The following is a 26,520-nucleotide window of genomic DNA, read 5'->3' on the forward strand; positions in this document are numbered from 1 at the left end:
TTTTGACTGTTAGTGAACTAGAACTGATTGAAAACTGAATTGTATTTGAACACGCATGAGTGTTTTGAAATTTGTGTTATGAGAACTACTGTGAAGAAATCAGTGAGCACCATCTTTTGCTGTGACTTCACTGCCCGATAGATGGTGCTAGCTTTCCTCTAGTGAGAGCTTCCCTGGTTTACTGTTAAAATGTATGCAGCCTAGAAGGTGGTGAGTGATGTGGCGATTTTATATAGAGTTCTGGTACTGCTTATATTCTTCTGTTCTCCCTGCACATCGTTCCAAACAATCCAGTTGAAGAATCTATGACTATATCCTTTTAGGTGTTTGATCTCTTCTGCTATAGTTACAGGAAATAATTTAAGAGATCATTGGTATGTATGATCAAACATTTTGTATGCTGCTACAAAAAGGAATGAAGTTGTGAGGTATGCAATGATGTGAGTGAACCTGTGGGACATTTGGTGGGGCAAAATAAGCCAGAAACAAAAAAGCAAATATTGTATGATCTCATTTAGAAAATACTTTTAAGAAAACTGGGGTCAAGATTATAAGCTCTTACAGCAGCCACATTTAGTCCAGAGTAGTCATTGTTATTTCTAGATTTTGTGGGGCTGTTTTATATAGTATAACCTAGTATTTAGACATAAGAACAAAACCAATCAAGTCAGGATTAAGGTAATTCAGAATACAGGGGTAAGGAAAACAGTGTCTGTATTTTAGAATTTCACCTACTCTTTGAGACCAAAGGAGAAAGGTTTATTTTGTCCAGAACCTAAATTTTCTGTAGCACAAAATCTAACTCAACTTGTCTGGATAGATCATTTAAACAATCCAAACACAGGGAGTCCAGAATAAAAATGAAGGCCTATAACCCTGTATAGCTTAAGGTAATGCCTGGATACATCCCAGAGTATATTAAGTAGATAATCAGAAAGTTATTGACAAAGTCCCTTGAGGGATGGGAGAAAAAATATAGAACTATTAAATTTTACCACCTGGGAAACCCTGGATACTGTGTCAAACATTAGGGATACCCAAATCAATAGGCCAAGCCCTTGACCTTGAGGCTTGCTCTTGTGAAGCTTATGTATGTAGTGGAGAAGCATAGTCTACCTATAGGGATGCTTAAGAGTCATCTCCAGAGACTCTTTTGTTGCTCAGATGTGACCTCTCTTTCTAAACCCAACTCTGCAATTGAAACCATTGCCCTCCCCTCTACGTGGGGATGATGGGTCCCTGGACCAGATAAGATAAGTCCTGATATGCAGAGGGGCCAGCCTTTCCAGAACATCAAATAGTTCCATCCCCCTATCCCATATTATCTATAGCCCCTTCCAACATGAAAAAGTTAGAATGGGCATAGCCCAAATACCCCTAAAGAGTGAGAGAAAGATCAAAGGTGATGGTGGAGTTCTATAGAGAAGGTAAGGGTTAACAAATGAGTATGAGTGCTGAATCATTATATTGATATTTGTTTTAGAGCAGCTAGAAGTAAAAACCTAAAATAATGGAATTGTAACCCATGCCAAATTCTGAAATCTGTTCTACAACTAATTGTTGTGGTGTACTTTGAAATTTATTGCTTTTTTGGTATGTGTGTTATTTTTCACAAAAAAAGGGAAGGAGTATAACAGAAAAGATAGGATTTAACAAATGAGTATGACTTCTGAATCACTATATTGATATTTCTTTTTGTCCCCAGTGTCTTAGAACAGCTAAAAGAAAAATTATGAAACTATAACCTATATCAAACTTTAAAATCTGTTCTATAACTACTTGTTAAAATGTACTTGGAAATTGATTGCTTTTTTGTGTATAGGTTATATTGCACAATAAAAAAATGCTAAAAAGGTTAATTGTAGGATAATAATGTGACTAGGAGGGATTAAGGTAATATAACTTTCAAAAACTCAGCTTTCAGTTGGGCCACCGTGGCTCAGCAGGCAGAGTTTTCCCCTGCCATGTCAGAGGACCCGGTTTCGATTCCTGGTGCCTGCCCATATAAAAGAAAAAAAAAAGTCAGCTTTAGAAAAGTCACTTTACCTATATATACCTCCGAACTGACTTTGGTTCTTGAAAATGTTGGAGGTGTGTGTTTCTTCCTAAATTAATTTAACAAAGGTTGAGTGATGATCTATTTATATTAAGCATAGTGTAGGAACTGGGGATGAAAATAGCAGTTATACTCCCTAATTTTCAAGGACTTTGTCCAGTGTTTCTTTGACTTGTCATTTTCCAACATCCTACAAGATTTTTGTACATCAAAAATATAATGATGTATATTTTTACCATAACATGGTCACTATTTTTCTTTAAGCTAGCTCATTTTTAAAAAAGGAACACTATCACTACTATCAATTTTAAACATTTCATAAACAGAAGGTCATGATTAAAAAATATCATGGAAATAACACCATAATATAAATTCTAGCCAATTATTTTTATCTACAAATGTTCTTAGCCTTAGGTCACCTCTCTCTTTAAAAAGGAAAATTAACCACACAATAGAGAGATGTTAAAAACATACTACTGCCCCCAAACTAAAACTTTCTCCCTATTGTCATCTAAAGTTATTAAAAGAGAAATATCTCACACATTATGAGTGTCACACCAGTGTAGCATATAACACCATTTATAGTATTGCAACTGGTAAGTGTCCTACATTTTGGGAAGCAGTCTAGCAGAGAGAGAAATTCATGTAAACAAATCATTATAATGCAGTTTCATTGTGATAGGTAACAATATGATTGAACACTGGAGGATATGATGGAAACAAATCTGTTTTCTGTGGAAGAGAAGGACTAGGAGTCTTTGTTCGTTTGTTTGTTTAAGAAGAAATGGACATTTAAGCTACTTATTGAAGGATGAGTACAAATTCACCAAGGAATATTAGAGAAAATGGCATTTCAGGTGGAGTGAGCTCGATGCACAAAAGCACATTGTGATGGTGGGAGCAGTGTGGAGTTTTTAACATCTCTGTTGTGTGGTGGGGGAATGAAAGATGAAATGTTAAATAGTTTGGAATGGAGATCCCAAGCCAAATTTTGAAGACTCTATATGTATTTTATGCCAAGGAGCTTTAGGCTTAATTCTTTTGGTAATTTCCATCAAAAATTTTTAAGTGAGGAATTAAGATCAGATCTGTGTTTTATTAGGATGATTCTGGCAGAAAAGCAGAGGATAAGCTGGAAGGAGTAATGAAGCAGAGACAGGTACAAACTGATCAGGTAAAAGGCTCTTGCATGTAATATATTTCCCTTTAAAATATTTCTTAGTTTTTGTACGGAAGAGGCCTAGAAACAATGACCAGCCCAGTGGCATTGTGCACCCCTAGATCCCAGACTGCTGTCTTTAAAAGGAACCGTGAGGGCGGGCCGCGGTGGCTCAGCGGGCAAGAGTGCTTGCCTGCTATGCCGGAGGACCCCGGTTCGATTCCCGGCCCCAGGCCATGTAAGAAACAAACAAACAAACAAAATATAATAAAAAAACAAGAAAATGTTTAAAGATGTCTCCCTTTCTTCCTCCCTTCCTTCCTTCCTTCTCTCTGTCTTTCCTTCCCTTCCTCCCTCTCTCTTAAAAAAAAAAAAAAAAAAAAAAAAGGAACCGTGAGTCCTTGGAGGAGAGTCTGATTCTAGATCTGGGGCAGGAAGTATGCAATTTGAGCCTATAATATCCTGTCAATTCAGAAAGAAAGACGCTGTCAAAGAGTTCTGGGATCATGTCCAAAGGATTCAGAAGACAATTTGAAGAAGTGTCCCCTGGTTAGAGATGGGACAATGTGAGTATCAATAGGAATAATAACTGCAGTGAATGAAAACATATCAAATATTTTTAAATATACAAATTCATAAATATACTAAAAAAAACAGCCTAACTGATTACCATTTGGTCCTAATTTCCCTGTACAAACTTGCACCTCAGGGAAACTCAAATGGTTAATGACAGAAGTTTCTTCTTCTAAAAGTGTTCTGGTCAATAAAATAAAGGAAGAATGACAGAATATCATAATTTTGCAACCCCTCATGAAATAATAGATCTAGGCAATGATCATCAATGGCTGCTAACATAATAAAAAGAGAACCAGCCAGACATCGTATGCCCATCTAAAGGAAGTTCACATCAAAACCTGTAATGCGCTCACAAAAACACTGAATCTGAGCCAGCCTCTAGTTAGCACTGTCTGAGAGAACATTTGCAAAAAAAGGAAATATTCTATATCTGTACTGCCCAATACTGTAGCCATTAATCACATGTGACTACTTAAATTTAAATTTAAAGTAAAATTTAAAATTCCATTACTCAGTCATGCTACCACATTTCAAGAGCTCACTAGCCACATCTACCAGTAAGAGTTTTAGCTGTAACTATCAGTTTTCAGGAAATACAGGGACAGAAGAACACAATAATGACATCACAGGGAATCAATCAGTAATATCCACAATGTGGGAAACTATAGGGCAAACTACAGTTTCTTCAACAAGTCAATTGTAAAAATAAAAAATATAAAGCAAGGGAACTGATATGGGCAAAGCTATGCTTTGGATATGATGGTTTCTCATTCTGTGGCCAAAGACTCCTTGACATTCAGCAAAGGGCTCTTCCTTCAGAGCCAGGAAGCTGCCACCACAGGGCAGGAGTGGGAAAGAAAATACGAAACAATGGGAATGGAGCTGATGTCCTAATGTCTGCCCACCCCCCTCTCCCATGCCACCTCTACCAATCAGATCTCAGGCAGCTGTCTGAGGAGGAGACCTGGAAGAGAAGTCCCTGAAGGATACTTCCCAGAACTACCAGCAGCTACAGTAGAAGTCTCAGAGGTTGAAGGCAGAGCTGGTACTAGAGACGTTCAGGGTGGAGCACCCCACAGGAAGCCCAGAGGATTCTGAGGAAATGGCGTGCAAATGAGGGAAGAAATTCTCGCTGAAGATACTCATGGGTGCTGGATTTACTTTCCCACCAGAAGCAGCTATAAAAACTGGACAAGAAATATGAAGCAACTGTTTTCAGGCACTGGACAACAGATAACCCAGGACTGTGATCCTTGAGGGAAGGAAATGTAGTAGGTGAGCCCCCCCACCCCATCTGTCAGGCTGTCTATAGGAGACACTTTCCAGACTGGGGAGGGAAGCAGTGGAGCCTAGTAGAGTCCTATAGACTCCCTGAGCTGAGGAGGAAACGATCCTCACAGGAGGGACACAGGACTACACAGGGCAAAACTCTATGAGGCCTAACAGAGGGTAGTACTAAAAGCTGAGGGTGAAAAGGAGATACTAACGATAGCCCAGGCCTGGGAGAAGTTGGAGCTTCCCGCACCCAGAGTGGACGGGCCAGGTTGAATATCTCTGATATTCAGTGAGACCACAGAAAGTCAATTATTGTAGGAGCATGGGACACACTCTAGAATAAGGTCCACATCCTAAGACCTGGAAGTAAGCAAGTATTTCTCAGAGCACAAAAAGTACTAACCATAAAAGAAAAATATATAATAAATTGGACTTCACCAAAACTTAAAATCATCTGCTCGTTTAAAAATGCCATTAAAAAATAAAAGATAAGTTGCAGTTTGGGAGTGTTTCCAATTCATATATCTGACAAAGGACTTATTTCCAGGTTTTATGAAGAACTTCTATAAATCAGTAAAAATAACACAACACTTTTTTTAAATGAGAAAAGACATTTTCCCGCAAAAGAGATATAATAGAAGAACTGGAGAAAGAACAACAAACTAACCCCAAAGCAAGTAAAAGGAAAGAAATAACAAAGATTAGAGCAGAAATAAATGAAATTGAGAACATGAAAACAATTGAGAAAATCAATAAAACCAGAAGTTGGTTCTGTGAGAAAATCAATAAGATTGATGGGCCCTTAGCAAAATTGACAAAAAGAAGAAGAGAAGGAAGCAAATAAATAAGATCAGAAATGGAAGAGAAGACATAACCACTGACCTCACAGAAATAAAGGAGGTAATAACAGGATACTATGAACAACTTTATGCTAATAAATACAACAATGTAGATGAAATAGACAACTTCCTAGAAAGGCATGAACAACCAACTTTGACTCAAGAAGACATAGATGACCTCAACAAACCAATCACAAGCAAAGAAATTGAATCAGTCATTAAAAAGCTTCCCAAAAAGAAAAGTCCAGGACCAGATGGCTCCCCACATGTTAATTCTACCAAACATTCCAAAAAGAATTGGTACCAACCCTGCTCAAACTCTTCAAAAAAATTGAAGTGGAGGGAAAGCTACCTAATTCATTCTATGAAGCCAACATCACCCTCATACCAAAACCAGGCAAAGATATTACAAAAAAAGAAAACTATAGACCAATCTCTCTAATGAATATAGATGCAAAAATCCTGAACAAAATTCTAGCAAATCGAATCCAGCAACACATTAAAAGAATTATACATCATGACCAAGTAGGATTCATCTCAGGTATGCAAGGATAGTTCAACATAAGAAAATCAATTAATGTAATACACCATATCAACAAATCAAAGCAGAAAAATCACATGATCATCTCAATTGATGCAGAGAAGGCATTTGACAAGATTCAACATCCTTTCCTGTTGAAAACACTTCAAAGGATAAGAATACAAGGGAACTTCCTTAAAATGATAAAAGGAATATATGAAAAACCCACAGCTAATATCATCCTCAATGGGGAAAAACTGAAAGCTTTCCCCCTAAGATCAGGAAGAAGACAAGGATGTCCACTATCACCACTGTTATTCAACATCATGTTGGAAGTTCTAGCCAGAGCAATTAGACAAGAAGAAGAAATACAAGGCATCAAAATTGGAAAGGAAGAAGTAAAACTATCACTGTTTGCAGATGATATAATACTATAAGTCGAAAACCCTGAAAAATCCACAGCAAAACTACTAGAGCTAATAAACGAGTACAGCAAAGTGGCAGGTTACAAGATCAACATTCAAAAATCTGTAGTGTTTCTATACACTAGTAATGAACAATCTGAGGGGGGGAAATCAAGAAACGAATTCCATTTACAATTGCAACTAAAAGAATAAAATACTTAGGAATAAATTAAACTAAGGAGACAAAAGACCTATACAAAGAAAACTACAAGAAACTGTTAAAAGAAATCACAGAAGACCTAAATAGATGGAAGGGCATACCATGTTCATGGATTGGAAGACTAAATATAGTTAAGATGTCAATTCTACCTAAATTGATTTACAGAATCAACGCAATACCAATCAAAATCCCAACAACTTACTTTTCAGAAATAGAAAAACCAATAAGCAAATTTATCTGGAAAGCCAGGGTGCCCCGAATTGCTAAAAGTATCTTGAGGAAAAAAAACGAAGCTGGAGGTCTCATGCTGCCAGACTTTAAGGCATATTATGAAGCCACAGTGGTCAAAACAGCATGGTGCTGGCATAAAGATAGATATATCGGCCAATGGAATCAAATAGAGTGCTCAGATATAGACCCTCTCATCTATGGACATTTGATCTTTGATAAAGCAGTCAAGCCAACTCATTTGGGACAGAACACTCTCTTCAATAAATGGTGCCTAGAGAACTGGATATCCATATGCAGAAGAATGAAAGAGGACCCATATCTCACACCCTATACAAAAGTTAACTCAAAATGGATCAAAGATCTAAACATTAGGTCTAAGATCATAAAACAGTTAGAGAAAAATGTAGGGAGATATCTTATAAATCTTATAATTGGAGGCGGTTTTATGGACCTTACACCTAAAGCAAGAGCACTGAAGAAGGAAATAAATAAATGGGAGCTCCTCAAAATTAAACACTTTTGTGCATCAAAGAACTTCATCAAGAAAGTAGAAAGACAGCCTACACAATGGGAGACAATATTTGGAAATGACATATCAGATAAGGGTCTAGTATCCAGAATTTATAAAGAGATTGTTCAGCTCAACAACAAAAAGACAGCCAACCCAATTACAAAATGGGAAAAAGACTTGAATAGACACTTCTCAGAAGAGGAAATACAAATGGCCAAAAAGCACATGAAGAGATGCTCAACGAATGTACCTGGCCATTAGAGAAATGCAAATCAAAACCACAATGAGATATCATCTCACACCCACCAGAATGGCCATTATCAACAAAACAGAAAATGACAAGTGCTGGAGAGGATGCGGAGAAAGAGGCACACTTATTCACTGTTGGTGGGAATGTCAAATGGTGCAACCACTGTGGAAGGCAGTTTGGCAGTTCCTCAAAAAGCTGAATATAGAATTGCCATATGACCCAGCAATACCATTGCTAGGTATCTACTCAGAGGACTTAAGGGCAAAGACACAAACGGACACTTGCACACCTACATTTATAGCAGCATTATTTACAATTGCAAAGAGATTAAACAGCCAAAATGTCCATCAACAGAAGAATGGCTAAACAAACTGTGGTATATACATATGATGGAATATTATGCAGCTTTAAGAAAGAATCAACTTATGAAGTATGTAACAACATGGATGGACCTTGACAACATTATGCTGAGTGAGACTAGCCAAAAACTAAAGGACAGATACTGTATGGTCTCACTGATGTGAACCGACATTAGTGAATAAACTTGGAATATGTCGTTGGTAACAGAGACCATCAAGAGATAGAAATAGGGTAAGATATTGGGTAATTGGAGCTGAAGGGATACCAACTGTGCAACAGGACTGGATACAAAAACTCAGAAATGGACAGCACACTACTACCTAACTGTAACGTAATTATGTTAAAACACTGAATGAAGCTGCATGTGAGAATGATAGAGGGAGTAGGGCTGGGGACATAAATGAAATCAGAAAGAAAGATAGATGGTAAAGATCGAGATGGTATAATCTAGGAATGCCTAGAGTGTATAATGATAGTGAAATGTACAATGTACAAATTTTAAAAATGTTTTTGCATGAGGAAGAACAAAGGAATGTCATTATTGCAGGGTGCTGAAAATAGATGATAATTAATACTTTAAAATGTCACCTTATGTGTGAGACTAAAGCAAAAAATGTTTATTTGTTACAAAATTTATATTTTGACTAGAGCATTTCCTAATATAACTCATGTAGATAGTTTGATTGAATGTCATAAGTACTTGGAATCTCAGGTAGGACATGAGATTTTGTTGGTTTGTCCAGAGTGATGCCCCGATGAATCCCAGAGTGATTTGATAAGTGACTGGAAAAGTATTTGCAAGCCCCTTTGGGGAATGGTGAGAGTGGGGAGAAATTCAACGTCCCCAAGTTGAATTCTTGATATTCTCACAAGCAGTGTGGACAACCAAAGCTATAGGCTGAGCCCCCAGTCTTGGGGTTTGTTCACATGAAACTTAACCCCACAAAGGATAGGTCAAGTCTACTTAAAATCTAGGCCTAAGAGTCACCCCCAAGAGAGCCTCTTTTGTTGCTCAGATGTGGCCTCTCTCTCCAGCCAAACATGATGAGCCGTCTCACCACCCTCCCCCTGTCTGCGTGGGACATGACTCCCAGGGGTGTGGACCTTCTTGGCAATGTGGGACAGAGATCCTGGAATGAGCTGAGACTCAGCATCAAGGGACTGAGAAAAACTCTAGAATGAGCTGAGAATTAACATCAAGGGATTGAGAGAACCTTCTCGACCAAAGGGGGAAGAGTGAAATGAGACTAAGTGTCAATGGCTGAGAGATTCCAAACAGAGTTGAGAGGTTATCCTGGAGGTTATTCTTATGCATTAAGTAGATATCACCTTGTTGTTCAAGATGTAGCGGAGAGATTGGAGGGAACTGCCTGAAAATGTAGAGCTGTGTTCCAGTAGCCATGTTTCTTGATGATGATTGAACAATGATACAGCTTTCACAATGAGACTCTGTGAATGTGAAAACCTTATGTCTGATGCTCCTTTTAGCTACTATATCAACAGAAGAGTAGAACATATGGAATAAAAATAAATAATAGGGGGAACAAATGTTAAAATAAATTCAGTTTGAAATGCTAGTGGGATAGCATTTCATGAAATGAAATGAAAGCAAGGGATAAGGGATGTGGTATGTATAATCTTTTTTTTCTCTATTATCGTTTATTTCTTTTTCTATTGTCTTTTTATTTCTTTTTCTGGGTCAATGCAAATGTTCTAAGAAATGATGAATATGCAACTATGTGATAATATTAAGAATTACTGATTTATATATAGAATGGAATGATATCTTAATGTTTTGTTTGTTAATTTTTTTTAATTAATAAAAAAAGTTAAAAAAAAAAAGATATAATAACCAACAGTGCGTTCAAAAGTGCTCAGCATTGGTAGTCACCAGGGAAATGCAAATTAAAACCACAAAGACATATCAATTCATGCTCATTAGAAAGGCTATAAAAATATATTTGAAACAACAAATAATGAGAAGGATATTGAGCCAATGTAGCTCATACATTGCAGATGGAAATGATACAGTCACTTTGAAAAACATTCTTAGACAGTTAAGCATATACTTCTCTATGACTCAACATTTCCCCTCTAATTACCAAAGAGACATGGTATCATACATTAATTGAAAAGACTATACATGAATATTTATAGCAGCCTTATTTATTTAGGCCTAGAAACAACATAAATATCCATCAGCAGAGAGAATAAGCACTGATTATATATATTTGTACGGGGCTATCCTACCCAGAAACAAAGAAAGAGCAGACCAACATAGATAAATCCCAAACACATTATATCAAACAGAAGAAGCGAGACACAAAATACATTCTGTCTGATGTCATTTACAAATAAAAATGTATATTCCATTTCACTCAAGAAGAATGAAAATTAATGTATATTGATAGAAATCAGAGTGGTTGTTGTCTGGAAGGGGAAATGATGGAACTTCCTGGAGTGATGGAACTGTTCTTTATCTAGACTGGGGAGTTGATTACACAGATGTGTATGTTTGTCAAAAATCAACAAATTGTCCATTTAATATGAGTTCATTCCAAGTATGTATATTTACCTTAATAAAAGTGTTTCAGAGTTTCAAACTATGAATTTAAAAATAAATTCATATTTATATAAATATTAATAATTTTTCAAAATCAAGGGGAGAGAAAGGGCCATTGGACAATAACGGCAAGAAACTTTTTTCTTTTAATTGCATATAACCTTCCTCAACCAGCTCCAATGGTGACCTGCTTAGGTTGCCAGTGTGGGATAGATAGTAGGTGTAATTGGAGGGGTCTCAGCAGTTTGTTGTAAGCTGATGGAAGGTGATTGATTACTCAGGAGAATTCCATGCTGGGCTTCAGTGCCATGGAAGGGCTTTCACCATCATAGATCTTGGCTTTGGTCTGATTTTCTAAGCCAAAAGAGGTGGTGGTTTAGCTGTCCTGCCCAGATGACATAAGCCAGGATCCTGTGGGAGTCCATGGTGGGTTCACCTGTCATTGGCTTTTGGTAAGTTTCATTTGTTCAGACTTGTTCAACAGGTTTGAAGCTGTCCTCGTGTGAAATAAGAAATGCTGCTTTCACAAACACTGGCTAAACTAATTCAAGAGAAGTGTTAACTTCCTGACAAGCATGGCTCTGTTCAAAAGGAAAATGGAGAAACTTAGTCATCTTTGGAGGATACTAGCATAGAGAGAGAGTCATCAAAAATACAGAACCTGGTAGATAATGAAAAGCTGAAGGGAACAACTCAATCCTAAAGGAGGAAATTATTTTCCTAATAAAAGAACTGAATGAAGAGAGAGTCAGACATTCAGGTAACAGGAGATGATGGCTGAAATTATTAGAATAATCCAGACACCTGAAGATGACTTAAGCGTCACAACATTATAAGAAGCTTTTCGAAGCCATAGCTCCTTCCTTGACCCTCACCAAAGGGTGGGCCTTGGTCTGAGAGCACAACTGTTCTCTTCTCTCCATTAAAGCCTCCTTCCAGCCACATTCAACCACCTCCCCTCCAATATAAGGTTCATTTTTGTCCTGGATCCAAGGAGCCAGTTCCTGAGGAGACTTCCTTTTCTTTCTCATCCTCTTCTGGGAAGCACTTATAGAACCCTGTGCTGGTTTGAAATGATGTATGGACCCTAGAAAAGCTATGTTTTAATCCTAATCCCATTTTGTAAAGGCAGCCATTTCTTCTAATCCCTATTCCATATTGTATCTTTGAAACTGTAATTAGATAATCTCCCTGGAGATGTGATTTAATCAAGAGTGGTTGTTAAACTGGATTAGGTAGAGGCATGTCTTCACTCATTTGGGTGGGTCTTGATAAGTTTCTGAAGTCCTACAAAAGAGGAAACATTTTGGAGAATGAAGGAGATTTGGAGAGAGCAGAGAATGCTGTAGCACCATGAAGCAGAGTCTGTCAGCCAGCAATCTTTGGAGATGAAGAAGGAAAACACCTCCCGGGGAGCTTCATGACCAGAAGCCAGGAGAAGAAGCTAGCAGATGATGCCGTGTTCGCCATGTGCCCTTCCAGATGAGAAAGAAGACTTGACCATGTTCACTATGTGCCTTTCCAGATGAGAGAGAAACTCTGACTGTGTTCACCATGTGCCCTTCCCTTGAGAGACAAACCCTGAACTTCATCGGCCTTCTTGAATCAAGATATCTTTCCCTGGATGCCTTTGATGGGACATTTCTATAGACTAATTTTAATTGGTACATTATCTTAGCCTTAGAACTGTAAACTAGCAACTTATTAAATTCCCCTTTTTAAAAGCCATTCCATTGCTGGTATATTGCAGTCTAGCAGCTAGCAAACTAGAACAAACCCCCTCCAAGGGGTTTTCCTCCACCTCATTCTGAAAACAGAAATGAATTCTTTTGAGGTTAATGAGAACTTCAAATAGAACAACTACTGGAGCCAATATCAGGAAACTCGGGACCTTTAAAATCATTTATTTTCAAAAGGAATTTTAATCTCATTTGTTATTTTAAAACAGTTGCTATTTAAGAGACCGTATGTGGGCTCAAAGTGACATTCTACAGAACTTTAGTTCTCAACATAGTGTTTTTAAAATATTGTTTTCATATACATCTTATAAGCAACTTAGCTTTTCTTTCTCTTCATGTATAATACAAATATTTTTGTGTAACTCTATGTGCAGTTTATCAATAGCATACAATTCCAAGGGGATTCTATATAGTTTTTCAGAGGGTCCCAAGCAGAATTGAGCCCTAACTAGATATGGTGACAATGCACATTTTATTGGCTTTCCTTCCTTGTCTGTAGCACCCTCCTGCCTCACTCACTTCTGTTTTCTGGGATTATCTTCCAAATAAATCACCTGCACCTAAGAGTTTGTCTCTGTCTCTGCCTTCAGGGGAAACTAAGCTAAGACAGTGGAAATGGATGGCCAGCCTTTCCAGACATAACAGGGGACTCTGGTCTAATTACCCCGTGCCTTCTACTATAAAGGTTGAAGTTAATGTGGGCATTCACATCAATAAACAAAGCTTAGTCCCATGCTTTGAATTTAAGTCCCCGTGGTCAGAAAGAGAGCATCCAATGGTTGCAACATCAGCCTCAGGCAGTGTATACCTCCGGTTCATGAATTCTATAGATCCCTCCCACATGCTGTTGCTTCTCCGATATCCAGAATATTATTGTACTCTTTGGTCTTAGTGTACTTCAACAGTGTTGCATCTCACCCACTGCCCAGCAGCAGGCTAGTATTTCATTGTCAGTAGGGAAGTAGTGAGCAGGTGCACTGTATAATTTTAGCACTGAGAGTCTGGAGCAATTCTGCATTTAAGCCAATTCTAATCAGAGGTATCAGAGAGCCATCTCATTAAACCAGGTTCACCTCAATGTCGGGTTGTACAATAAACGTCATGACCCTAAAACACAGCAAAAAACACTAAGCATGAGCACAGTCCTCATTCATCATCCTCAGCCTCTCAGACCAATTCATGCTTTCTCAAACTCAAAGCTGCAGAGCTAGAAGCCGGATTTTTACCAGCATCTCTGGGACTCAAGCTCATAGGTAGTTAAACACTGCTGACTAATCTTAGCTGATTCATCCTTTCTCCTACCCCTTCAACCGACTCTTTAGCCTACCCCTTCAATCCACTCTTTGGTGGTGACAAAGAGCAGATAGAGCAATCATAGAAGATGCCAAATAGTTAGCAACCCGAGCCTGCTCTGGAAACTGCTTGATGAATGATATGTCAGTTTCAGCTCAGAGTTTCCTGTGTGCTATACTACCAATAAGTAAGACCAGAAGTAGATCCTGAATTTGGAGGGAAGAGGGGCTTGAAGAGTTTACAATTTGAGAGATCTATTTAAGAAAAAGAATACAAAATTACAGTATAAAATTAAGTATGTAATTCTTCTACGGGCCCCACTTGAGTGGGGCCCCCTTGAAGCAGAATCTGAGATGGGGATCCTTGGCAAGTGATTTATTGATGGGGATCCTTGGCTCTCAGGAAGTTGTAGGGAGTGAGGGATCCAGGATAGGGCAGGAGAAGCTGGACAAAGGGATGGTTTCAGAAGATGTCTAGTCTCAGCCTGGCCGGATGAGGAGTTCTGGAGAATAAATTACACCACCACGAGGCAATCACTGGGTGATATGATTCAACCTCCCAGACATCTCCAGGCAAGGTGACTCTCCTAGGTTATAGGCAGTCAACTGCATAAGGGACAGGTGTGGGCCATTAGCAGCCGATGCCCACAGCAGCTGGGGGATAGGCACACTGGCTTGTTGAAGGGAATCAGAGTTGATGACCCAAAGCAATTGCTATAGGTATGAAATTTAAGAAGAGAAAATGTCATTTAAAATTTTTTTTAAAGGATAAATATCGCAAATATCACAAAATCTGGAAAAATTATACCTTCATGTAAAAAAAATTTCTCTTATTTATTGACTATATAATTTTTTTTTTTTGGTATGCTGTATGGTGGGGGTCACATTTCATCCTTTTCTGCATGTGAATAGCCTGTTATTGCAGCACCATTTGTTAATTTTTGTGTGTGTGTGACGGGGCAGGGGGCGGGTGGTGGGGAGTGCATGGTCCAGGAATTGAACCCGGGTCTCCCGCATGATAGGCAAGAATTCTACCAATGAACTACTCTAGTATCCCTGCATAATCTTTGGTTACCTCTTTGTATGATGCTTTTGAAATATTTTCTATAGGCAGCATAAAAAGATAATTTAATCTTTCTTCTAGTATATTGATTGTAACCTACTTTTTAGATTTTTGATAGTTTAGAACAGTTTTTCTTAAATTCACTCTTAGTAATATCTTGCATATGTTGGGCTTATTGTCAAATTTTGGAAAGCCTCTATTAAATTAATTACATATATAACCAGTGAGATTTTTCTGGGCAATGAAAAATCTTAAATTTTCTTTGAATTGGCCACATCCATTAGTTTGTCTTCAATGTCCTGTCACAGTGATATATAATGAGGTTTGATGATGCCAGTTTTTTGTGTCAAACCAAAAGGAAATTTAATTCCTTTTCTAGTAAGTGACATGTCATCAGATTTGTCAAGATCAGATGCATCTGATGTGCTAAGACACAGTAAGATGTCTATTTTGTTTTGCTACTTTGCAATGCATAATGTAACATATGACTTCACAGACAGATACACTCACTGGGTGTAGTACTGTTTAGGTTTGTGCCCCCAAAACACAGTAATTCTGATAAGTTATATTTTGCATGATCCCATCAAAAGGGTTAAGAAAAACCCTGTGATACATTTATAATTGTGTACATTACATTATTGTGCATATTCAGGAGAGAACTTCCATTTTGAATTCTTTGAAGATGAAAATAAACTCCTCTGCTCTTTACAAATTTACATTTCTAGTGATTGGAAGACTTTTCACAAGATTGACTTTTGTTTCCATTCCTTTCAAACCTTATATCTCCTCCACTACCCACACTCGTGTGGCGCTGTTCATTGTAGGACAAGGTCATGCTGCACTGTGACCTCTGGCCCTGCATCCTCACGTATCAAGGTGTCAGGTGAGTTGGCACAGTGAGTGGCAGGAATATTCTGGAAACCATTTCTACACCTGGATGGCTAGCAATACTTACCTCTACACAATGTGTAGAAGTGACTGCAATACACATAGTTATATTTCACTAAACCCAAACCAAATGTATCCCTCATTCAACCTCCCTTAACTGGTTCCCACAATGTTTATGACCTCTGCAATGCCACATAACCAAGGGGGAAATGTATCAGAGGGAAAGTCAGAATGGAAAGATAAAATGATTTAAGCTAATTGTGGCTGAAATATCTTCTGCAAATTTTACTACAACATATGATCATGTAAAGCCATTTCTAGGTCCTTCTTGGCCTTTGGAAGGGGCCTGTCTGGGTGAGCTCCATTAGCTTCACACCATATCTGCCTCTGGATAGGACAAGTGGAGTAACATTTATCCAGGAACACTTTGTTTATTTATGTTGTGGTAACCATGGCACTAGGAAAACAACAGCAAGCACTATGCTTGAAAAGGTCCTTGAGGTGAATGAGGCTCAGGCATATCTTTTTATCCACAAATCATGCTCTTCTCCTTGATCTCACTAAGTGACTTCTGCATAGATTTCTCTGAAATTTTCCTTGTTTCTCTGTGTTTCTTGCAAGTACAGGAATGTCTGTGAGGTCTCTTCCTCTTTATGAGGCCTGTGTCTCCAAGTATCTTGCTGGTCAAGACACAACCTTACCAACTATGTCATGTTCGCCTAACTCTGTTGGTTCAGTGCAATTTATTTCCAGTATATTAATACGCAAAATATTTTCAAACGTATCTCTCCACATGATACTTTAATCCAGAATCACTATATGTACTTTTATATTTACATGTTTTAGACACATTACTTAATCTTATAAATTTCCTCAGAATATGTTTCTCTTTTGATCAACTCTTCATAGCATTGTAGGTTAAAAAAAAAAAGTGGCAGTGTAGCAAAGGGATGGTCGACAATTTCTCTCATATGAGTAATGGTGGCTAAAAGTGAAATCTTTTATTACAATATTTTTACCCGACAGACCAGTTGATGTCTTACATAGTGTGTGTCTTCCAGATTCTTCTGTTGGATTTTAAGATTTTTCAACTTCCTCAGGCGTGGTCTCCTGTCAAAATCAGAGGTGGGTTAAGCTGATTCTCTACACTGTGGTGTAATTTCCTTGCATACATGAATCTCACTTCTATTGAAGCTTTACAGAGTTTCTACATTGATTTAAAACTACACAATGAAGGTAAAGGAAATAGTACTATTTAAGAGTCAAAAGGGACCATAAGAAGCACTTTATAGAAACAATTTTGGAGTTTAAAACAGGAATCTAGGTTAAAGGGTATAGAGTTTGTTTATTTCATAGCCTTAGGTATTTGCAGATCAAATTCTCTTGGATTAGCAGCTGTGAAAATGATTCTATTGTGCAATATAGAAACCCAGGTTAGATGTGATGTTACGTAAAAATCATTTGGTCATTAAGTGAAAACAAAAAGGCTGATCATGAACTGGCAATTTTGGCCTTTCTGTTTATTTAATTTAGATTGTTATTTTTTTTAAACTTCACCTTTGATGTGTAATCTCTTGGCTAAAAATGTAAATAGCATTTTTCATGTTTATTATGCTAATTGTTGACTTACTTTTTAATATAAAAATATTTAGACAAGATTACAGCAATAGGAAAAGTTTCACAGTTGCACACTACTCCCTTATTTCCCTTTTTTTCTCTCTCTCTCCATCTCCTTCATACATATTGCATTGTTAGCTCCTTTTGATAATGTCTCTAGTACTCTAAAATTAATTTATTGGTATAGAGTCTGTCTCTAATGCTGAATAGAAACCATTGGTCATTCTTGTTTAATAACTTTGCCTTCAGGCTTTTTATTCCCACTTCAAATATGATTTTTGGTTCATTTCCATCCAATAGTCTACACTGACCAATAGTTAACTTTGTCTTGTGCTAAATTCTGCTACTGAACTGCTATGGTCAAATCTGGGCTTTCAAGCCTTCAAAGTAACATGATAGATCTGTATTACATGTCCTCATGGTTGCAGATTTGCTGCATGATCAAATGTTCCTGGAAAAAGAAATGGACCACTTCATAACAAAAACACCTAGATAAAATTATAAACTAATTTTAGACAAGAAAAAAATAAGAGCATCAGCTGCTCCCATTTTATATGAATTAGACAGTGGATAGAGTATTTTTCTGAAATGATAATAAAACTTACATTTTTTAAAGTGAGATTTTTTTAATTGGCCAGCTATCACATTTACCTGAAATAAGGAAAAAATACTGAATTAAATTTCTCTTTTGCATAATTCAGCTTGAACAAACTTTTCTCCTAAGCCAAATTAATTTATAACAAAGGAAGCTAAAAGTTAAGTAGCTTTTAATATTGAAAATGAAAATTTTGTTTATTGACATAAAAAGCTTACAATTAGAGCAAATATAGTTGTAAAGTACAGCTTTACAGGAACCTTTTAATTGGATTCACATTTATTACTAAGAAAAACAGGAGACTTCGAAGAATGTTCTCTTGAGAGGAATGGACATTTTCAATTCTCATTTTATCATAAGTATATATTAAAATTTTTCAATCCCTCAAGGAAAATACTTTAAAAAAACCTTTATGAAGTTGTCTAATTCTGCTTGTGTATTTACCATGGATGTCTCTCTTCTTTTTATATAAATGCTTAATATTATAAATTATAATGAGATTCAGAACAAGTCCTCTGCTTTGCTGATATGTAGTTATCTTGGGCTGCCGGTGCTTGATGGATACATGTGTACCATATACATAAAAATAATGAGCATTAGATAAAGTTCTGAGTGAGCCCGGGCTGAGTCTCTAGATCGGCAAGATGGTGCCATAGCATTATAGATGACAGCACCAGATTCATCTTGAGAAGCATCAAAATATTGCTTTTGAACAGAAGAGATGTTTCCAGATAATACATTACAACCTAAATAATTTGATGATGTTTCATTCCACTAGCAACTGAAGTATAGATGCTCACTGTGCTGGTTTGAAATGATGTATGGACACTAGAAAAGCCATGTTTTAATCCTAATCCCATTTTGTAGAGGCAGCCATTTCTTTTAATCCCTATTCAGTATTGTATGTTTGAAACTGTAATTAGATCATCTCCCTGGATATGTGATTTAATCAAGAGTGGTTGTTAAACTGGATTAGGTGATGACATGTCTCCACCCATTTGGGTGGGCCTTGATAAATTTCTGGAGTTCTGAAGAGGAAACATTTTGGAGAATGAAGGAGATTCAGAGAGAGCAGAGCAGAACGACATAGCCACGAGAAGCAGAAGTCTGATAGCCAGTGACCTTTGGAGATGAAGAAGGAAAATGCCTCCTGGGGTGCTTCATGAAACCAGAAGCCAGGAGAAGAAGCTAGCAGATAATGCCGTGTTCGCTATGCGCCCTTCCATATAAGAGAGGAACCCTGACCGTGTTCACCATGTGCCTTTCCAGATGAGAGAGAAACTCTGTGTTCACCATGTGCCTTCTCACTTGAGAGAGAAACCCTTAACTTCATCAGCCTTCTTGAACCAAGGTATCTTTCCCTGGATGCCTTTGATGGGACATTTCTATAGACTTGTTTAGACATTTTCTTGGCCTTAGAACTGTAAACTAGCAACTCATTAAATTCCCCTTTTGAAAGGCCATTCTGTTTCTGGTATATTGCATTCCGGCAGCTAGCAAACTAGAACATTTACAGTATTTCAACAATCACAAGAAGAGCCTAGGGACTTGCAATTTCTCGTATTTTCTTTCAAAACACCTTGTATCCCAGACTTTTATAAGTAGGAGATGAAAAGGGAAGGCATCTGAAGGACATGTTGGAGGGTCCATGGTGCCATCATTGTGTGTGGGACCTTCATCCTGGAACTCTTGGGTGACCCTGTGCTGAACCGATGAGGTGGTCCACAGAGTCAGTTAGCCGATGCCTGTTGCTTGAATAGCAGCTTCTGTTTCTTTTCTTTCTCCTGACTTGGAAGATGATTTATTAGACTTAAGAATTAGGGTTCTTCTTTCTCATCGGTGTGTTTCTATGTACATGTACACGATAAACTGCTCCACCCTGCTGCAGACTTGAGCAACAACAGGTGGTTGAAGTTTGCCTAAAAGAGTCCTGGTCTGGGGATTTTGTTGAGCCATGTTTGCATGCTGCAAGGAGTGTTAGGAGATGTGAGCAGGCAAAGGCAGCTGGAATGGCCATGGAGGAGGTGAATGGGCAGGAGAGAAAAGAAGAGGCAACTGTCAGAGAGAGAAACATTGGGGGAAAGGAAAAATGTTTAAAATGCACTTAGGAAATTTTACAATGCAGGGTTTGATTTAACCTTCTCTTCATCTCCTGTCAAAGCATTCACTAAAATCTGTAACAGTTAACATTTGAATGTGATGCAAAAAGTCTGGCCTAAAGATGAAACTGGGGCAAATGCAGAGGCTACAAAAAGAGAGCCCAGTCACAAACAGACTGCACTTGTAACACACACATTGATACGTATATACACCTCTAGGCATGCATGCATACACACAGGGAGAGAATTCTGGGACCCACATGCACCAATATGTTAATAGTCATTCCATAGCAATAGCCATATGGATGTGGTGATTAGCAATTTTTTAAGCTTTTTAATTGTAAAATATAATATATATACAAAGCAAAGAAAGAAAAAAACTAATTTTCAAAGCACACTTCAACAAGTAGCTACAAACAGATCCCAGAATTTGTCATGGGCTACCATTCTACTACCTCAGATTTTTCCTTCTAAGTGCTCTAAAACACTGGAGGCTAGAAGGAATATTAATCCAGTGATTCAACAGTAATACTAGTTTGTTAAATCCTATTTTCTCTGTTATACCTCCTCCTTCTCCTTTGATCCTTTTCCCAGTCTGTAGAGATCTTTGGGCTATGTCCTTTTCTGACTTTTTCATGTTGAGAAGTGGTGTCAACACTAAAGGAGGGGGGATGTAATTAACTGATAGTCTTGGAGAGGCTGGTTCCTCTGGGCTTCAAGATTTATCTGACATAGGAACCCTCAAGGAATTATAGGTCCCAGGAGAGGAACTTAGTGTATGAAATTCAGTTCGAGCCCTAGGTGTTCTTAAGGGTCAACAGGAGTGACCTTCGTTGGGGCTTAGCAGGCCATGACAATTGCACTATCTACTGAAGTTTGCATAAGTGGAGCCTCCAGAAAGTTATCTTATACAGAAGACCTTCAGAAAACATAATTGTATTTTTCTAATCACTTTTATTGAAATTTCTACTTTGCCCCTGCCTTATCCTCCATCATGCCTCTAATTGCTAGAAGTTTACTTACTAATTTGTAGATCACATATTTTGGCTTATTACTCTCTTGATTAACCAAGATGTTCTTTCTATGGAACATCCCTAAGGGTTTTAAGCACTCTGTGACCATTTATAGCATCCATTCCTGCTGGGGACTTTAAAATATGAAGCACCAAAATGACTAGGAAGTTTGAGAAAAAATATCCTTAGTAAAAATAATGATTACCCGTGGTATATCCACGGTCAAGGTGGACATGTTGCTTGACAGATCAATACAGGAGTTTCTTGAAGCCCTGCCACCGGTCCAAACTCTCAACATCGAATCAACCAGGTGGGAATGCAAGAAAAGCTCCCCATCCATTTTCCTAAACCATAACCTTAGGAGAGAAATTTTCTCAATTACCACAAGGCAGGTTCTTTGCTCTATTGCTGAGTACAGGCCCCAGGGACTCTGGGAGGAGAAGCCTCTCCTCGGAGTAAACCTTACTGTCCTTTATTTCCAGGAGCAACTATGGAGAGCAGAGCACCTAAGCTCACCGCCAGGGAGAACAGCCAAAGGGAGTCTCAAGAAAGTACCAGGACTTTCAGGGCTTTAAAATAGCTACCCCACCTCGGGGCTGGTTGAAGAAATCTTCACAGAGTTTCAAAAAACAAGCTGTATTAGAACATTTGCCAATAGGAGCGACAGGCTACTGGAAATTTTGGCTCATTACCTTTGTTTTTGTTTCCTCCCAGGGTTTCTCCCTCAGCTTAAACTTTCTCCTCCCTAGTCACTCGTGCTCTGGATGATTTAATACTCCTCTGAGTATAACCGTTATGTGCTAAAAACACATAAATGCACTTTCCTTAGTTCCTCCATTTTCCTTCCAGCACAGCTGGTCTGTATCTATCTCCCCTCAGCGAGTCTAATGCACACACACCAACTTGCCTTCATGCTACCATTGGACCTATTTTGTTTAATGACTTTACCTCCCAGTCCTTTAAGCTAGAAACCTCCATCATATCTTCTCTCTCTTTCCTCCTTTTTCTTATCTACCTCGACATATAATTTTAGTCAGGCATCAAATCTGGTCACTTGGACTTGCAGAATGTTTCTGGAATCCTTGGACTTTGCCTGTAGCTTGTCTCAGCCCTTTCAGCTTGTCTCAGATACAAGTCTCTCTGTCTCCAATTCATCTCTACATAGCCACCAATTATTCTTCAAGAGCGAAAGTCTGATCTTCACCTTTCCCTTACTTAATAATATCCAATAGTCCCATTGCCTGAATAAAGTTTTATTTCCTTGGCAATGTATACAATTCCTCTATGTCCCATCACCCCCAGTCATAATCCACCTTTCTGTTGATCTACTGTCTTAGTTTTCTGCCTTCTGCCATATGACAGCCAGCTACGCCCATACCTTAGCCCAGATTGATTTCTTAATATGCTGTTTAGTGTGTTTCATGCTTATTTTAGCTACAGGGCTTTCTGGAGATAAATTATAAGTATTTAGGGGCCCGGAAGGATATTGTGAATGGCCATCCTCTTAGAGTGATGCTGCATTTTGCTTTCTCTGCATGCTGGCCATGGCAGCCCCCAACTCATGCAGTGGCAGGGATTTGTTCTGGAGAAAATTGTTCAGGTTCCAATGAAAACATAGTAGGCAAAGTCCATATGTATGTTCAGAAATATTTTCTTCATTTTATTTTGCATTCTATTCCTTTTTATGCATTGTCAAACTTTTTTTCTTTTCACTTTAGTCATGTTTTGCAAGTCTATAATGGGGATTTTATCCTTATTCAAAGAATATAAACCATACTAAAGCTTGTCTTGCTAAAAGGGGTTCTGAATCTGAAGTCCAAAATAATATACAATATAGTCTTGACAATTTGGTTCATGTTCCAATCTTAAATAATGTTGCTTTTACAAGGTGAAGGAATCTCTGGTCTGCTCTTTCCCCTGAAGCATTCATTTGTCATAAATGTCCTGTTTGAAAGTTATTGGGTCAGTCATGGTGGCAGCCAGGGAAAAGCTGGCATCTTTATATTTTAAAACTTTTATCCAATAAAAACAAAGTCCAAAATTGTTTCCTTGGAACCAGTACCAACTAAGAGAAGTATTCTAATTTTTAATGCTTCTAGTGAAAATAATTGCAGCCTTCTTTGAGAAGGTGAAGTCTTCTTTCTCTTCTGGGTTCTTCATAGTCAGGGTTAGATAGAGTATGAATATTATTGGTAAAAATGAAAGCAGTAGTAAGAATTACTGAGCTGACCAGATTCAAGAAGGCCACACATCCAATTCCATTCTTCCAGAAGCCATTCTTTCTGCAAGTTCCCTCCTCCACCCCCAGCTCCTAAAGGTAAAGGACTGACAGACAAGTCCAGGAAGAAGCATAACACTGAAACACACAATGCCCATGGCCAGTTAGTGTAGTTCAGTAGTTAATTGTTACATCACTCAACCAACTTACTAGAATCAAGAAGAGCAATCAGCCAATGAATATTTATTAACAGAGAGAAAGGACTCTATATAATATTAGCTTCAAGGGAATGAAGTGGAAAAACAAAAGAGCTTAAAGATTGGAGGGGAAGATGTACCTTCAATACATGACCGCAACTAATTAAATACTTGAATTCAAGGGTGCAAGCAGCACAGGGTGCCAACAAAAGGGAAACCAATCAACACATACACACATTCTAAAGAAAGCCTTGAATGGAGGAGAGGACAAAGGCTGGGTAAGAGCAGGGCAGGAAAGAAGAGAGTTTAAACAAATCTACCATTCCTGAACCTCCAAATGATAGCTTTGTTAATTCTCCAAAAGCAATATAAATAGCAGTTTCTATATTGAATTTTCATGTACCCCTGTTTCAGTTTCCTAACTGGTAAAATAAATACCCTAAAATGAATTGACTTAAACAATTGGAACTTATTGGCTCACAGTTTAGAGGCATCAACTCCAAAATTGAGGAGAGATGCTTTCTCCCTGAAGACTGTGGTTTTCTGGAGCTGGCTGCCAGCAATCCTCGGTCCCTGGCTCTTCTACCATATGGCAATGCACAGGGCAATGTCTTCTTCCTCTTCTGGGTTCTGTTGATTTCAGCTTCTGGCCACACCCCTGTCTTTTCCCTTTCCGGGTTCAATTTCCTTTGCATATAAGGACTTCAGCCACGCTGAATTAAGGCCCACCCACATTCAGTTAGGGCACACCTTAGCTAATAATATCTTCAAAAGCCCTATTTACAAATGGGTTCACACCCACAGAACCAGGGATTGGGACCTGTTTTAATTTGCTAAAACTGCCATAATGCAATATAGCAGAAATGGAACAACTTTTAAAAAGGAAATTTATTAAGTTGCAAGTTTCAGTTCTAAGGCCACAGAAATGTCCAAACTAAGGCATTCAGAGAAAGATACCTAACTCCAAAGAAAGGGCCAATGAAGTTTGGGGTTTCTCTCTCAGCTGGGAAGGCACATAGTGACATCTGCTAGCATTCTCTACCTGCTTCTTCAAACAGCTTCTCCGGGGGCATTTCCTTTCTGCATCTCTAAATGTCTCCGGCTACCTGGGCTCTGTTGGCACTAAACCTTTTTCCAAAATGGCTCCCTCTTAAAGGGCTCCAGTGAGCAACCCTACCTTGAATGAGAGGAGACACATCTCCATGGGAACCAATTAATCAAAAGTTACCACCCACAATTGGGTGGGTCACATCTCCATGGAAATAATTTAAAAAATCCCACCCAGCAATATTGAATGATGATTAAAGAACATGGCTTTTGAAACAACAGTTTCAAACCAGCAGGGGACCTGAAATGCCTTTTGTAAGAAATGTGGTTCAATCCCCAACGATCCCTTTCATGTTTATAGCTCCCTGATAAGAACAAACATAAGTTCTACTGTTGTCATCAGGCAGAGTTGTTACAGTAAAATTTGTCCAAAATAAGTGATTGTTGTGGGTTCTGATGTGAATCTATGCACTCTAGGTGCATTTTTGGACTTGAGTGTCCTGTTTCTGTGAGCAAGAGAGCATGGTAGCTAAAAGCATGGCCACTGGAGCCAGACTCTGGATTTCTATGCTATACCAGATCCACTATTTACTAGCTGTGTTATATTGGATACCTCATCTGTAAACTGAGGACAAATTATCACAGCAACAATCTCATAGGTTGTTGTGAGGATTAAACAAGCTAATACATGCAAAGCACTTGAGACAGTGTCTGGTACATAGTAATTGCGCTACAAATGTTTTTACTTACACAGCGTCCTTGTTTTTAGCCAGCTAACTCTGGGCACCATAATATTGAATCTCGTAGATACGGGGGAGATTTTTGTCAAAGTAAGAGTAAGGTTAAGTATAGCTAACAGGGTCCAAGAATTTACTACCACATTTTTTGTCCTTAGGGTTGAATTTCAGTAAAGACATTAAAATAGAATGACTGTGTTTTCTGATTTAGAATGTGACATTTACTTTAGTACTGTTAGCAAATAGTAGTAAATACAGTAATATTCTTCTTGTATCTTAGCTTCTTTTAGACTTATTCTCAAAAGATACATTTGGTTTATTGTATGAATACATTATGTCCCATTTAACTTAGTTGTGATAAATTAAGGAAAGAGATTGTAGAATATGTAGATATGAAAAAAATTTTAATATGCGGAACACCTCAGAACATACACTTCTGCAGTGCTATTAATAAGCATATTATCAACAGTTTTTCAGACTTTGTGGTTCATTCTGGAGAACAAGAGTATGGTATCTTCAATTTCTTCACTGGTAATTCAAAACTCATTTCATACTGTGAACACCAGCTGCACATATCATTTTACTTGAGTTCAGCATGGAAATTATAAACAAACTAGTCATATATTCCCATTCAAGGCTGTTACTACTTTAAAAAATCAACAAAATAGTATATTATCACAAGTCTTTTTATTATCTCTTCGGCTTTTTTTCCTTTTAAATTCATTCTAATTCTTAGTTCAATTATAATAATAGGTAATACTTAGTGCTTGTTATATTTCATGTGCTGTTCTGAAATTTGCAAGATTTGATTCTGGATAGTTGCAGTTTATTATTATTATTCTCAAGAGTAGCTGCAGTTTTTAGATAATAAAGGTTTCTGAAGGAAGAGAAAGTGGGGACAACACCCAAAACTTAAGCGTATAGATTCTGCAGACCAGGATTCATTGTGCGGCGTTTATACTGACATCTTTTAGGAACTAAAAACTTTGTACAAATTTCTATTACTATTACTCGAAAGGAGAGTGGCATTTTTCAGGAAATATTTTCCACC

The 26,520-nt window shown here is 37.9% G+C and overlaps 1 long non-coding RNA gene across 3 annotated transcripts in view; it reads right to left on the bottom strand.

The window, feature by feature from the left end:
- LOC143684953 (uncharacterized) overlaps positions 1-26,520 on the bottom strand; it is a 41,446-nt gene that overhangs the window by 3,290 nt on the left and 11,636 nt on the right. The window contains exons 3-5 of one of the 3 annotated variants that reach the window (XR_013176283.1): positions 18,169-18,214; positions 16,990-17,056; positions 1,933-1,996 (exon numbers count right to left, since the gene is read on the bottom strand). This is a non-coding gene — a long non-coding RNA (uncharacterized LOC143684953). Of the gene's footprint in view, positions 1-1,932; positions 1,997-16,965; positions 17,057-18,168; positions 18,215-26,520 lie in introns of those variants that run through there. The other 2 variants (XR_013176281.1, XR_013176282.1) reach the window with 2 other exon arrangements.

Source organism: Tamandua tetradactyla, chromosome 5 (genome assembly GCF_023851605.1).
Source record: "Tamandua tetradactyla isolate mTamTet1 chromosome 5, mTamTet1.pri, whole genome shotgun sequence".
NCBI lineage: Eukaryota > Metazoa > Chordata > Mammalia > Pilosa > Myrmecophagidae > Tamandua > Tamandua tetradactyla.